The sequence below is a fragment of the Balaenoptera physalus genome, assembly GCF_965194825.1.
Source record: "Balaenoptera physalus genome assembly, chromosome: 5".
NCBI lineage: Eukaryota > Metazoa > Chordata > Mammalia > Artiodactyla > Balaenopteridae > Balaenoptera > Balaenoptera physalus.
In genome coordinates, this window is record NC_138884.1 from 146,121,263 (window position 1) to 146,135,125 (window position 13,863).

Below are 13,863 nucleotides of genomic sequence, written 5' to 3' on the forward strand. Positions count from 1 at the left end.
TCAGCCTGCAGCTGGGGACAGGCCCGGGGGTACCTTGGGGAACCTATCTCAGCCCTAGGGGTAGTAATTACTTCTTATATCTGATATTCCTATATTTACAGTTCTCTTCACTTTCTACTAGCTAACCCCTTGTTACCCCAATCCCATCATAGTTAATAATTCTCTATATTAAACTTTGCATGGTCAGATTACTGTGGTTTCTATTTTCTGATTGACCTTGGCTGATACTTTCAGTCATTTCTAAATTTACTGAGAATTTTAAAAACTATCTCCCAGTTTTTGGTCTATGTTGGTGAATGTTCCATATGCATTTTGAAATAAATGTGTACTCTGCCACTGTTTGATGTAGTGTTCTATGAACATCAAGTAGGTCAAATTGGTTGATAAAATTGTTCGAGTCCTCTATATCGTTGCTGATTTTTAAAATCTACTTGTCTATCAAAACTTGAGAGGAGAATGTTGAAATCTCAGTTATAATCGTGGATTTTTCTATTTCTCTTTTCTGTTGTCAGTTTTTAATTCATGTAATCTGAAGCTTTGTAACTACATCTTGATGAACTGACCCTTTTATTATTATGAAACATCCCTCTTTATCCCTTGTCTTGAAGATAGGCCAAATTCCTTTTCCTAAAGTCTACTTTGTCCTTTGTCTGACAATAATATAGGTATTCCAGCTTTATTCTGTTTGCACATCTTTTCTCATCATTTTACTTTAAACTTATCTGTGTCTTTGTGGTGATGATGCCTTTTTTTGTAAACAGTATATAATTGGGCCTTGCTTTTTTAGTTAGAGAGGTATGTCTTTTTAATTGCAGGGTTTAGACCTTTTACAATGTATTTAATTATTGATATAGTTGATATTTGTTTTCTATTTATTCAATCTACATTTTTAATTTTTCACCTTTTCTTGGCTTCTCTTTGACTAATTTGTAGTATATTCCACTTTAATTCCTCTATTGGCTGCCTTCGCTATGCTTCTTTCATTATTTTCATTGTTGTTCTAAGTTTTACAATATGCATCTTTAACTTATCATAGTCTACTTTTGTCATACTACAACACATATAATGTAATATATATACTTCTGTTTTTCCCTCTCGTTCTCTGTGATATTGTGGGCATACATTTTCTTTCTATATGTTATAATCCCCACACTACACTGCTATTATTTTTGCTTTAAACAGTCAATTATGAAAGAAATTTTAAACTGAGAAAGGAGTCTTTTTTTATTTATCCAGATATTTACCATTTCTGGTGTTTTTCATCCCTTTGTGTAGTTCTGTGTTTCCATCTGGTGTCATTTTCCTTCAGCATCAAGAGCTTCCTTTAATATTTTACATAGCACAGGTCTGTTGTGACACATTCTCTTGGCTTTTGTTTGAAAATGGCCTTATTTTGCCTTCAGTTTTGAAAGATAAGTTTGCTCCATAGAAAATTATAGGTTGGGGCTTCCCTGGTGGCACGGTGGTTAGGAGTCCGCCTGCCAGTGCAGGGGACGCGGGTGTGAGCCTTGGTCCGGGAAGATCCCACATGCCACGGAGCAACTAAGCCCGTGCGCCACAACTCCTGAGCCTGAGCTCTAGAGCCCGCGAGCCACAACTACTGAGCCCATGTGCCACAACTACTGAAGCCCGCGTGCCTAAGAGAAGCCACCGCAATGAGAAGCCCGCGCACTGCAACAAAAAGCAGCCCCCTCTCGCCGCAACTAGAGAAAGCCTGAGCGCAGCAACAAAGACCCAACGCAGCCATAAATAAATAAATAACTAAATAAATAAATAAATAAATTCATTAAAAAAATAAATTGGGAGATATTTTGGCCATTATTTTTTCAAATACTGCCCTCTCTCAGTGGTATTCCAATTACATGTATATTAAAGCACTTCATATTTATTGTTCCCCAGGAAACTGAAACTCTTCCCTTTTTTTCTGTGTGCTATAATTTGAATAGCTTCTATTGCTGCTTTCAAGTTCAGCAATTTTTTTAAAAACAGGTCTTTATTGGAGTATAATTGTTTCACCATACCATGTTAGTTTCTGTTGCACAACAAAGCGAATCAGCCATATGCATACACATGTCCCCATATCCCCTCCCTCTAGGTCATCGCAAAGCACAGAGCCGATCTCCCTGTGCTATGCTGCTGCTTCCCACCAGTCAACTATTTTACATTCAGTAGTGTATGTATGTTGATGCTACTCTCACTTTGCCCCAGTTTTGCCCTTTCACCCCATGTCATCAAGTCCACTCTCTATGTCTACCTCTTTATTCCTGCCCTGCAACTAGGTTCATTAGTACCTTTTCTTTTCTTTTTTTTAGACTCCATATATATGCATTAGCATACAGTATGTTTTTCTCTTTCTGACTTACTTCACTCGGTATGACAGACTCTAGGTCCATCCACCTCACCACAAATAACTCAGTTTCATTTCTTTTTATGGCTGAGTAATATTCCATTGTATATATGTGCCACATCTTCTTTATCCATTCATCTGTCGATGGACACTTAGGTTGCTTCCATGTCCTGGTTATTGTAAACAGAGCTGCAACGAACATTGTGGTACATGACTCTTTTTTTTAAAAATTTATTTTATTTTATTTATTTTTGGCTGCGTTGGGTCTTCGTTGCTGTGCGTGGGCTTTCTCTAGTTGCGGCGAGCGGGGCCTACTCTTCGTTGCAGTGCATGGGCTTCTCATTGCAGTGGCTTCTCTTGTTGCAGAGCATGGGCTCTAGGCACGCAGGCTTCAGTAGTTGTGGCATGCGGGCTCAGTAGTTGTGGCTCATGGGCTCTAAGTGCAGGGTCAGTAGTTGTGGCGCATGGGCTTAGCTGCTCTGCGGCATGTGGGATCTTCCCGGACCAGGGCTCAAACCCGTGTCCCCTGAACTGGCAGGCTGATTCTTAACCACTGCACCACCAGGTAAGTCCCTACATGTCTCTTTTTGAATTAGGGTATACACCCTAATTTTCTCAGGGTATACACCCAGTAGTGGGATTGCTGGGTCATATGGTAGTTCTATTTTTAGTTTTTTAAGGAACCTCCATACTCTTTTCCATAGTGGTTGTATCAATTTACATTCCGACCAACAGTGTAGGAGGGTTCCCTTTTCACCACATGCTTTCCAGCATTTATTGTTTCTAGTTTTTTTGATAATGGCCATTCTAATCGGAGTGAGGTGCTACCTCATTGTAGTTTTGATTTGCATTTGTCTGATAATTAGTGATGTTGAGCATCTTTTCATGTGCCTCTTGGCCATCTGTATGTCTTCCTTGGTGAAATGTCTATTTAGGTCTTCCACCCATTTTTTAACTGGATTGTTTGTTTCTTTGATATTGAGCTCCATGAGCTGTTTTTATATTTTGGAGATTAATCCTTTGTCTGTTGTTTCATTTGCAAATATTTTCCCCCATTCTGAGGGTTGTCTTTTTGTCTTGTTTATGGTTTCCTTTGCTGTGCAAAAGCTTTTAAGTTTAAGTCCCATTTGTTTATTTTTGTTTTTATTTCTGTTACTCTAGAAGGTGGGTGAAAAAAGATCTTGCTGTGGTTTATGTCAAGGAGTTTTTCCTATGTTTTCCTCTAAAAGTTTTATAGTGTCTGGTCTTACATTTAAGTCTTTAATCCATTTGGAGTTTATTTTTGTGTATGGTGTTAGGGAGTGTTCTTATTTCATTCTTTTATATGTAGCCGTCCAGTTTTCCCAGCACCACTTATTGAAGAGGCTGACTTTTCTACATTGTATGTTCTTGCCTCCTTTGTTGTAAATTATGTGCCCATATGTGCGTGGGTTTATCTCTGTGCATTCTATCCTGTACCACTGATCTATACGTCTGTTTTTGTGCCAGTACCACAATGTCTTGATTACTGTAGCTTTGTGGTATAGTTTGAAGTCAGGGAGCCTGATTCCCCCAACTCAGTTTTTCCTTCTCAAGATTGCTTTGACTATTCGGGATCTTTTGTGTTTCCATACGAATTGTAAAATTTTTTGTTCTAATTCTGTGAAGAATGCCATTGGTAGTTTGATAGGGATTGCATTGAATCTGTAGATTGCTTTGGGTAGTACAGTCATTCCCACAATATGGATTCTTCCAATCCAAGAACATGGTATACTTCTCCATTTGTTTATGTCATCTTTGATTTCTTTCATCAGTGTTTTATAGTTTTCTGAGTACAAGTCTTTTCCCTCCTTAGGCAGGTTTATTCCTAGGTATTTTATTCTTTCTGTTGCTATGGTAAATAGGAGTGTTTCCTTAATTTCTCTTTCTGATTTTTCGTTGTTGGTGTATAGGAATGCCCGAGATTTCTGTGCATTTATTTTGTATCCTGAAACCTTGCCAAATTCATTGATTAGTTCTAGTAGTTTTCTGGTGGCATCCTTAGGATTTTCTATGTATAGTATCATGTCATCGGCAAACAGTGACAGTTTTCCTTCTTCTTTTCCAATTTGTATTCCTTTTCTTTTTCTTCTCTGATTGCTGTGGCTAGGACTTCCAAAACTATGTTGAATAAGAGTGGTGAGAGTGGACATCCTTGTCTTGTTCCTGATCTTAGTGGAAATGCTTCCAGTTTTTCACCATTGAGAATGATGTTTGCTGTGGGTTTGTCATATATGGTCTTTATTATGTTGAGGTAGGTTCCCTCTATGCCCATTTTCTGGAGAGTTTTTATTATAAATTGGTGTTGAATTTTGTCAAAAGCTTTTCCTGCATCTATTGAGATGATCATATGGTTTTTATTCCTTAATTTGTTAATGTGGTGTATCATATTGATTTGCATATATTGAAGAATCTCCTTGCATACCTGGGATAAATCCCACTTGATCATGGTGTATGGTACTTTTAATGTGCTGTTGGATTCTGTTTGCTAGAATTTTGTCCAGGATTTTTGCATCTATGTTCATCAGTGATATTGGTCTATAATTTTCTTTTTTTGTGATATCTTTTTCTGGTTTTGGTATCAGGGTGATGGTGGCTTCGTAGAATGAATTTGGGAGTGTTTCTCCCTCTGCAATTTTTTGGAAGAGTTTGGGAAGGATTGGTGTTAGCTCTTCTCTAAATGTTTGATAGAATTCTCCTGTGAAGCCATCTGGTCCTGGCCATTTGTTTGTTGGGAGATTTTTAATTATGGTTTCAATTTCATTACTTGTGATAGGTCTGTTTATATTTTCTAATTCTTCCTGGCTCAGTCTTGGAAAATTGTACCTTTCCAAGAATTTGTCCATTTCTTCATGGTTGTCCATTTTATTGGCATATAGTTGTTTGTAGTAGTCTCTTATAATCCTTTGTATTTCTGCAGTATCAGTTGTGATTTCTCCTTTTTCATTTCTAATTTTATTGATTTGTGTCCTCTCCCTTTTTTTCTTGATGAGTCTGGCTAAGGGTTTATCAATTTTGTTTATCTTCTCAAAGAACCAGCTTTTAGTTTTATTGATCTTTGCTATTGTTTTCTTCATTTCTATTTCATTTATTTCTGCTCTGATCTTTATGATTTCTTCCCTTCTACTGACTTTGGGTTTTCTTTGTTCTTCTTTCTCTAGTTGTTTTAAGTATAGAGTTAGATTGTTTATTTGAGATTGTTCTTGTTTCTTGAGGTGAGATTGAGTTGCTATAAGCTACCCTCTTAGAACTGCTTTTGCTGCATCCCATAGGTTTTGGGTTGTTGTGTTTTTGTTGTCATTTGTTTCTATGTATTTTTTTATTTCTTCTTTGATTTCTTCAGTGATCTCTTTGTTATTTAGTAGCACACTGGTTAGCCTCCATGTATTTGTGTTTTTTACAGTTTTTTTTTTTCCTGTAATTGATTTCCAATCTCATAGCGTTGTGGTCAGAAACGATGCTTGATACAATTTCAATTTTCTTAAATTTTCCGAGGCTTGATTTGTGACCCAAGATGTGATCTATCCTGGAGAATGTTCCATGTGCACTTGAGATGAAAGTGTATTCTGCCACTTTTGGGTGGAATGTTCTATAAATATCAATTAAATCTATCTGGTCTATTGTGTCATTTAAAGCTTCTGTTTCCTTATTTATTTTCTGTTTGGATGATCTGTCCATTGGTGTAAGTGGCACGTTAAAGTCCCCTATTATTATTGTGTTACTGTCGATTTCTCCTTTCATGGCTGTTAGCATTTGCCTTATGTATTGAGGTGCTCCTATGTTGGGTGCATAAACATTTATAATTGTTATATCTTCTTGTTGGATTGATCCTTTGATCATTATGTAGTGTTCCTCCTTATTTCTTGTAACAGTCTTTATTTTAAAGTCTATTTTATCTGATACGAGTATTGGTACTCCAGCTTTCTTTTGATTTCCATTTGCATGAAATATCTTTTTCCATACCTTCACTTTCAGTCTGTATGTGTCCCTAGGTCTGAAGTGGGTCTCTTGTAGACAGCATACATATGGGTCTTGTTTTTGTATCCACTCAGCCAGTCTGTGTCTTTTGGTTGGGGCACTTAATCCATTTACATTCAAGTTTATTATCAATATGTATGTTCCTATTACCATTTTCTTAATTGTTTTGGGTTTGTTTTTGTGGGTCTTTTCTTCTCTTTTGTTTCCTGCCTAGAGAAGTTTCTTTAGCATTTGTCGTAAAGCTGGTTTGGTGGTGCTGAATTCTCTTACCTTTTGCTTGTCTGAAAAGCTTTTGACTTCTCCATCGAATCTGAATGAGATCCTTGCTGGGTAGAGCAATCTTGGTTGTAGGTTTTTCTCTTTCATCACTTTAAGTATATCCTGCCACTCCCTTCTGGCCTGCAGTTTCCACTAAAAAATCAGCTGATAACCTTATCGGGATTCCTTTGTATGTTATTTTTTGTTTTTCCCTTGATGCTTTTAATATTTTTTCTTTGAATTTAATTTTTGTTAGTTTGATTAATATGTGTCTTGGTGTGTTTTTCCTAGGGTTTATCCTGTATGGGACTTTCTGTGCTTCCTGGACTTGGGTGACTATTTCCTTTCCCATGTTTGGGAAGTTTTCCACTATAATCTCTTCAAATATTTTCTCAGACCCTTTCTTTCTCTCTTCTTCTTCTGGGACCCCTATAATTCGAATGTTGGTGCATTTAGTGTTGTCCCAGAGGCCTCTGAGATTGTCTTCAATTCCTTTCATTCTTTTTTCTTTATTCTGCTCCTTGGCAGTTATTTCCACCATTTTGTCTTCCAGCTCACTTATTCGTTCTTCTGCCTCAGTTATTGTTGATTCCTTCTAGTGTATTTTTCATTTCAGTTATTGTGTTGTTCACCTCTGTTTGTTTGTTCTTTAGTTCTTCTGATCTTTGTTAAACATTTCTTGTATTTTCTCAATCCATGCTTCCATTCTATTTCCGAGATTCTGGGTCATCTTTACTATCATTACTCTGAATTCTTTTTCAGGTAGATTGCCTATTTCCTCTTCATTTATTTGGTCTTGTAGGTTTTTACCTTGCTCCTTCATCTGTGACATTTTTTTGCCATCTCATTTTTTTTTTTTAATGAGTGGCATTATGTTCCTGTTTTACTGGTTGTTTGGCCTGAGGCTTCCAACACTGGAGTTTGTAGGCTGTTGGGTAGAGCTGGGTCTTGGTGCTGAGATGAGGACCTCTGTGAGACCTCACTATGATGAATATTCCCTGGGGTCTTAGGTTCTCTGTTAGTCCAGTGGTTTGGACTCGGAGCTCCCACCACAGGAGCTTCCACTGACCCTGGGCTCGTGAACCAAGATCCTACAAGCCGCGTGGGGTGGCAAAAAAAAAAAAAAGAGAACAATAACAAAGTAAAAAAGGGAAACCAACAGATATGTTAGAAAGAATGTAAAAATAAAAATATAGATGAATCAATAACCAGAAGGTACATCAGTACCACAGTAGTATAAAAGAGGAAGGAAAAGAAAAAAAAAAAAAGGGCAGGGGAAAGGCCTTGGTTGTGGAGAGTGGGGCCTGAGCAAGGGCGAGGTTTGGGCAGTGGACAGGGCCAATGCTCAGGACCCACAGGGCTGGAAAAGGCCCTGGGGGCTGTGGGGGTGGGGCTTAGGCTCAAGAAACAGAAGGGGCCCAGGCATTCCCCCAGTCCTGGTCTCAGAGGGCAGGGGACCTCACCAGGGAGCCCAGCAGCCTTCCTGGGCTCGAGTGGGTGGGGCAAATGCCCTCCACTCCTGCTCCTCCGGTCTGGGGTCTGGGAGGGCCCCTCCCGCCTGCCTCTCCTGATCTCCTCAGCCTCCCTCCTATGCCCCCAAGGACCCACACAGCCTGGAGGGGCTTTGGAGAACAGGGGATCGGCCTGGAAGCTCAGCAGGCCCCCATTCCCGAGTGGGTGGGGCAATCGCCCTCCGCTCCTCACCCACTCCTCCTGGACGGCCCCTCCCACCTGCTTCTCATGACCCCCCCGGCCTCCCTTCTATGCCCCCAGGACGCGGCCTGGAGGGGGCTTTGGATTGCAGGGGACCAGCCTGGGAGCTCAGCAGGCTCCCTGGGCCCCAGTGGGCAGGGCAATCGCCCTCCACTCCTCTCCAACTCTTCCCGCAGGGTCCCTCCCACCTGCCTCTCCTGTTCTTCCCTCGGCCTCCTTCCTATGCCCCCAAGGACCCACATGGCCTGGATGGGGCCCTGGAGCAGGGGAACCGGCTTGGGAGCTCAGCAGGTTGCCAGGCCCCAGTGGGCCAGGTGATCGCCCTCTGCTCCTCTCCCACTCTTCCCAGAGAGTCCCTCCCACCTGCCTCTCCTGATGTCCCCAGCCTCAGGGGTGCCGATCTTGTCTGGCTTCCAGTTCTCCTCTCCCCTCAGTCCCCTTATGTCCTACCAGTTCACTCTGGGGTTCCTCCTGTCTCCTTGGGCATCAGAGTCCCCCAACAGTGGCTGGCAGGTGCCCTAGTTGTGGGGAGATGCTAACTCCATGTCTTCCCACACTGCCATCTTGACTCACTCCCCACACCGCCATCTTGACTCACTCTCCCACCAATCTTCTACAGTGTCTAATTTGCTGTTAAGCTTCTACAGTGATGTTTAAAATTTTCAGATACTGTATTTTTCATCTCCAGAAGTTGCATTTCATTCTTTTACATATCTTCAATTTTTATCATAATGTTCACATTTACTTGTCAGCCCTTTTTAAATGGCCTATTGCTAATTCTGTGATCTCTGTCATTTCTAGTCTGTTAACTGATCTTTCTCCCAGTTATGGACCAAATTTTGCTGAAGTTTCACATATCTAGTAATTGTTTATTGTATATTGGTCATTGTGAACATTATATTGCTGATTGTCTTGATTTTGTGTGTGTGTTTTTAAGTATTGAGTCTTGTTTTGGCAGGAAGTTAAGTTATTGTGGATCAGCTTTATCCTTTCAAGGCTTGTTTTTAAATGTTGTTAGGTTAAATCTAGAGTAGCTTTTAATCTAGGGCTAGGGCAGCCCTATTACTAAAGGCATAAGCCTTCAGGTGTCTCTACTGAATTCCTCAGATGTTCAATGAGGTCTTTGCTCAAGCTTGTAACTCTGAAGTTGTTCAGTCTGTTATGAGCTCTGGGAATTTTTCAATTTACAGCTCCCGGGTAATTGTTCTTTCCTTGGTAGTTGATCTTTGGTTGGCCTTGTGGAGTATTACTCTACACATGCTCAGATTAGCAGTCAGCCAAAGACTCAAGATTTCTGTAAATCTTCTTGGAGTAAATTCCTTCTTCTCTGGTATTGTCAAGCAAATTCCACAAATTGCACCTTTTTGCTAACCACCATATCCTTAGTGACATGTATAGGGCCTGCCTGTTATGTGGTAGGTGCTCAATAAAATATTTTTATGAATACATGGACTTATACAAATTATTTGCTCATATTTAAAATTCCCTTTGTATCTGAATATATCTTTTTAATTTCTAACATCATCTCTCCTGTTTAAAAATCTTTGCTATTTTTATTTTGCCATATTTATTTTATTGATCATTTCAAACAACCAGCTCTTTCCTTTTTTGATCTATATTTCTGGATTCTAATTCATTGCTTTATTAATTATTTTACCTGCTTTTCCTTAAAACTTTATGTGTTTTTCTCATTTAAGGTAAGAGGCAGTATAGTGTAGTGGTTAAAAGATTGGGTTTGATTATTGACTTTATCACTTATTAGCTGAATAAACTTCAGAAAGACACTTAACCTCTCTGAGCTTTGGTTCTTTATCTGTAAAAGAGGGAGAATATTACTTGCTTCATAGGTATACTGTGAAGATTAAATGAGTAAATTTTTTCAGAACACAACACTGTCTGACACATTAAGTACTGTATAAGTGAGAGGTAGACCATTTGGTATATTTTTATTCATTCTATATTGGTTAATATTAATTAACCAATTAATATTAATTGGTTAATATTAATATTAACCAATTAATATTAATTGGTTAATATTAAATTATTGATAAATATTAATCTATTGATTTTCCTTTATATACTACTTCAGCTGAATCCTTATGTTTCAATTTTATTGTTCTCATTGTCATTAATTTCTAAATACTTTGTAAATCAGCAATTGTGATTTTCTCCTTGAATGAGAATTATATAAGAGATTTTCCTCTTAGCTTCCAAGTACAGTAGATGATGGATTTTCTTTCATCCTTTTACTTAAAAAAAAAAAAAAAAAAGCTTATGTTTTTATTGCTCTGGTATCAGAGAGTATAACTTAAAATTGAGATTCTTCTGTGCATTTATTTTAAAAATAAATTTTTATAAACATGCACATTAAGAAAATACCTTCTCTACCTGCAAGTTAGAAAGTTTAGTATTTAAATCTCCTACTTTAGATCCTCTTCAAAATTACTGTCTGTAGCTTGCCTTTGATATGTCAAATACTGGGAATGCTATATAATCAAACATTCTAAAGGTGAGGAGGGAGAAACAGAATGAGAACGGAAACAACAGAGGCCACTGTGACTGCACTTTGCACATATATCAAATATTTGTAAGTCTTGCTTACTCATAATTTGAGTTTATTATCTAGAATGCCACTACCAGAGGCACACTCATCTTTATTGTCCACTACAAGAAGGCCTTCCATCCTAGCTCCTAGTCTACCTCCACACTTGAACACATCTAGAATTTTTGAAGTCTTCTCCCCTGCCGCAATCACTAGCACAGTGCTATATACAGAATACATAGTTAACTTTCATAAATCCTCAATGACCCTACTTATGAAGATATGACTTGAAGAATTCTGAAACTCAGTAAACTTACCTATAAAATGTTGATGGTAATTCGCTGTTTAGGTACTAAAATTAAAGTCCTTGTTATTTATAATGTAGTATCTCTTGTAAGATATTTGGGATTACCATTAACTAGTGATATGGTAACCTGGTGGAGGCCAACAAGACCAAAGCTGTTCTTCTCTGGGGAACTGGAGTTCTGTCTTTAAGGGAGAGATGATTCCTGCTGTCCAATGGGATGGACAGGAAACCAGAATTGTCAGAAGAGCCCTTATATAGGCCAGTGATTCTCAATGAAAGGGGGGAGAGGACATAATTTTACCCCCCAGGGGCATTTGGCAATGTTTAGAGATGGTTTGGGTTGTTACAACTAGGGGTGGAGTACTGCTGGCAGGTAGTGGTAGAAGCCAAGTATGCTACTAAACATCTTACAATGCACAGCACAGCTGCCCACAACAAAGAATTATGTGTCTGGCTTACAGAAAAAGACAAATACTGTATGATATCACTTATATGTGGAATCTAAAAAATAATACAAATGAATGTATATCCAAAACAGAAAGAGACTCACAGATATAGAAAACAAACCTGTGGATACCAAAAGGGAGAGGGAGAAATTAGAGGTATGGATTTACAAACTACTATGTATAAAATAGATAAGCAAGAGGGATATACTGTATAGCACAGGGAATTATAGCCATTACCTTGTAATAACCTATAATGGAGTTTAATCTGCAAAAACACTGAATCACTAGGCTATACAACTGAAACTAACATAATATTGTAAATCAACTATACTTCAATTAAAAAAAAAAAAAAAAGAATTATCTGGCTCAAAATGTTAGTAGTGCCAAGGTCGAGAAACCCTTACATAGGCAAGCAAGTGAACTCTCTTGTCCTCTGTGCTCAGGCCAGAACTTAAAGAGTGAAGTTGTCTAGGAGCTATTCCTTGGTAAGACCAGTTAAAAAATGGCCTTTGCCACAGGGAGGTGGCATCTCTGTAGTAAACAAAAGTTGAACATGAGTAGTTATATTTTGTACGTAAGATTACCCTTATTTTACATTTTTAATATCCATTCAGTTTTTTCTCCTATTAGAAAAATACTTTTAAATACCCATCTTACCCTAAACTATGTATAATATTCCAGTTGTACTGCTAAAGGATCCAAATTCAGTCTCTCCTCAGCTTTGAAGTAAAGTATTAAGGAAAGAAGGGTTAACATGCTTATACTTTGGGGCCAAGCGGTAGTGGCAGCAAGTAGTGAAAAACTCCAAGAACAAAATGAATTCTCAGAAAACAGGGCTGCATAATCCATCCACTCTTCCCAACAGCAGACTCTCCTTCAAGCATCAAACCTGCAGGTTCTGGGGTTATTCAATTAAGAAGAGTGACATACACTTTAGTCACATAAGTAGCCTCTCAAACTGCAGATTGAAAATATAAAACTCTTCATAACAATGTCAAGTGTCTACAATGATTTTTCCAACTAAGTGGTGCTGAAGTGTGTATAACTGGCAAAGGGTTCAAATTGACAATGCTTACACAAGAAATTTCTCGCTCATTTATTCATCATTTGCTGAGTAACAATGAGCTCTCAGTCAGTAGTCAAGAGTTGACAATCTAGTTGGAAGGCACAGCACATAACCATGAAACTTAAACAGCAAAGACAGTATTCCAAAGCCCAATGAGCAATACCCCAAAGAGCGTATTAGATTTAGAATAAATCAAGAACACTCTGAGCTGAAGTAAGCAGGAAAAGCTTCACAGAGATGAGACTTTTGAGCTAGGATGTGAAATATGAAAAGGATCGGATAAATAGACAAGAAAAAGAATTTCTAATGCAGTTTAGCACGAGCTAAACCAAAAAAGCCAGAATACAACAGAGAGAGCAAGGGTCTTGGGATGCAGAGACATTGATGCTTTTATTCACCATCCTTAAAAATTACCTGATTATCCAGCTTGGAATGCTTCAACTGCTTTTTGTTATTAAATCTTCAGATGCTATCCTTTAAATGGGATAGGTAGAATAGGTCAGATGAATATATTCCAAGGCCCTCTAATAGTTTCTGGGATGATTACTTTTCATGGAAATAATGTCACAGGTAAACAATTAGGATTTTCCAGGCCATGTTCTGGTTTTGTAACAGGAAACTGAATAAATATAATTGGTAAACACATTCAACCAGGTGTGTAAACTTTTTCCCCCGGCTAACATAAGTTGGTGTATCAGTAACTGTATAAAGTTTTTCTATCGCAACGGAAATTATTGTATATTAAAGGCTTTTGCAAATTCCTGGCAACTTGGCATGCTCAGGTTCTACCACAAATTCTCTCTGACCACATTTTCATTTTATCTATTGAAATAAGCAGTTTAGGGGCTTCCCTGGTGGTGCAGTGGTTGAGAATCCTCCTGCCAATGCAGGGGACACGGGTTCCGAGCCCTGGTCCGGGAAGATCCCACATGCCACGGAGCAACTAAGCCCGTGCGCCACAGCTACTAAGCCTGCGCTCTAGAGTCCGCAAGCCACAACTACTGAGCCCGTGAGCCACAACTACTGAAGCCCGAGCGCCTAGAGCCCGTGCTCCGCAACAAGAGAAGCGACCGCAGTGAGAAGCCCGCGCACCGCAAAGAAGACCCAACAACGAAGACCCAAGGCGGCCAAAAATAAATAAATAAATAAATTTAAGAAATAAGCAGTCTATCTCCTTCCCTAGGGCGT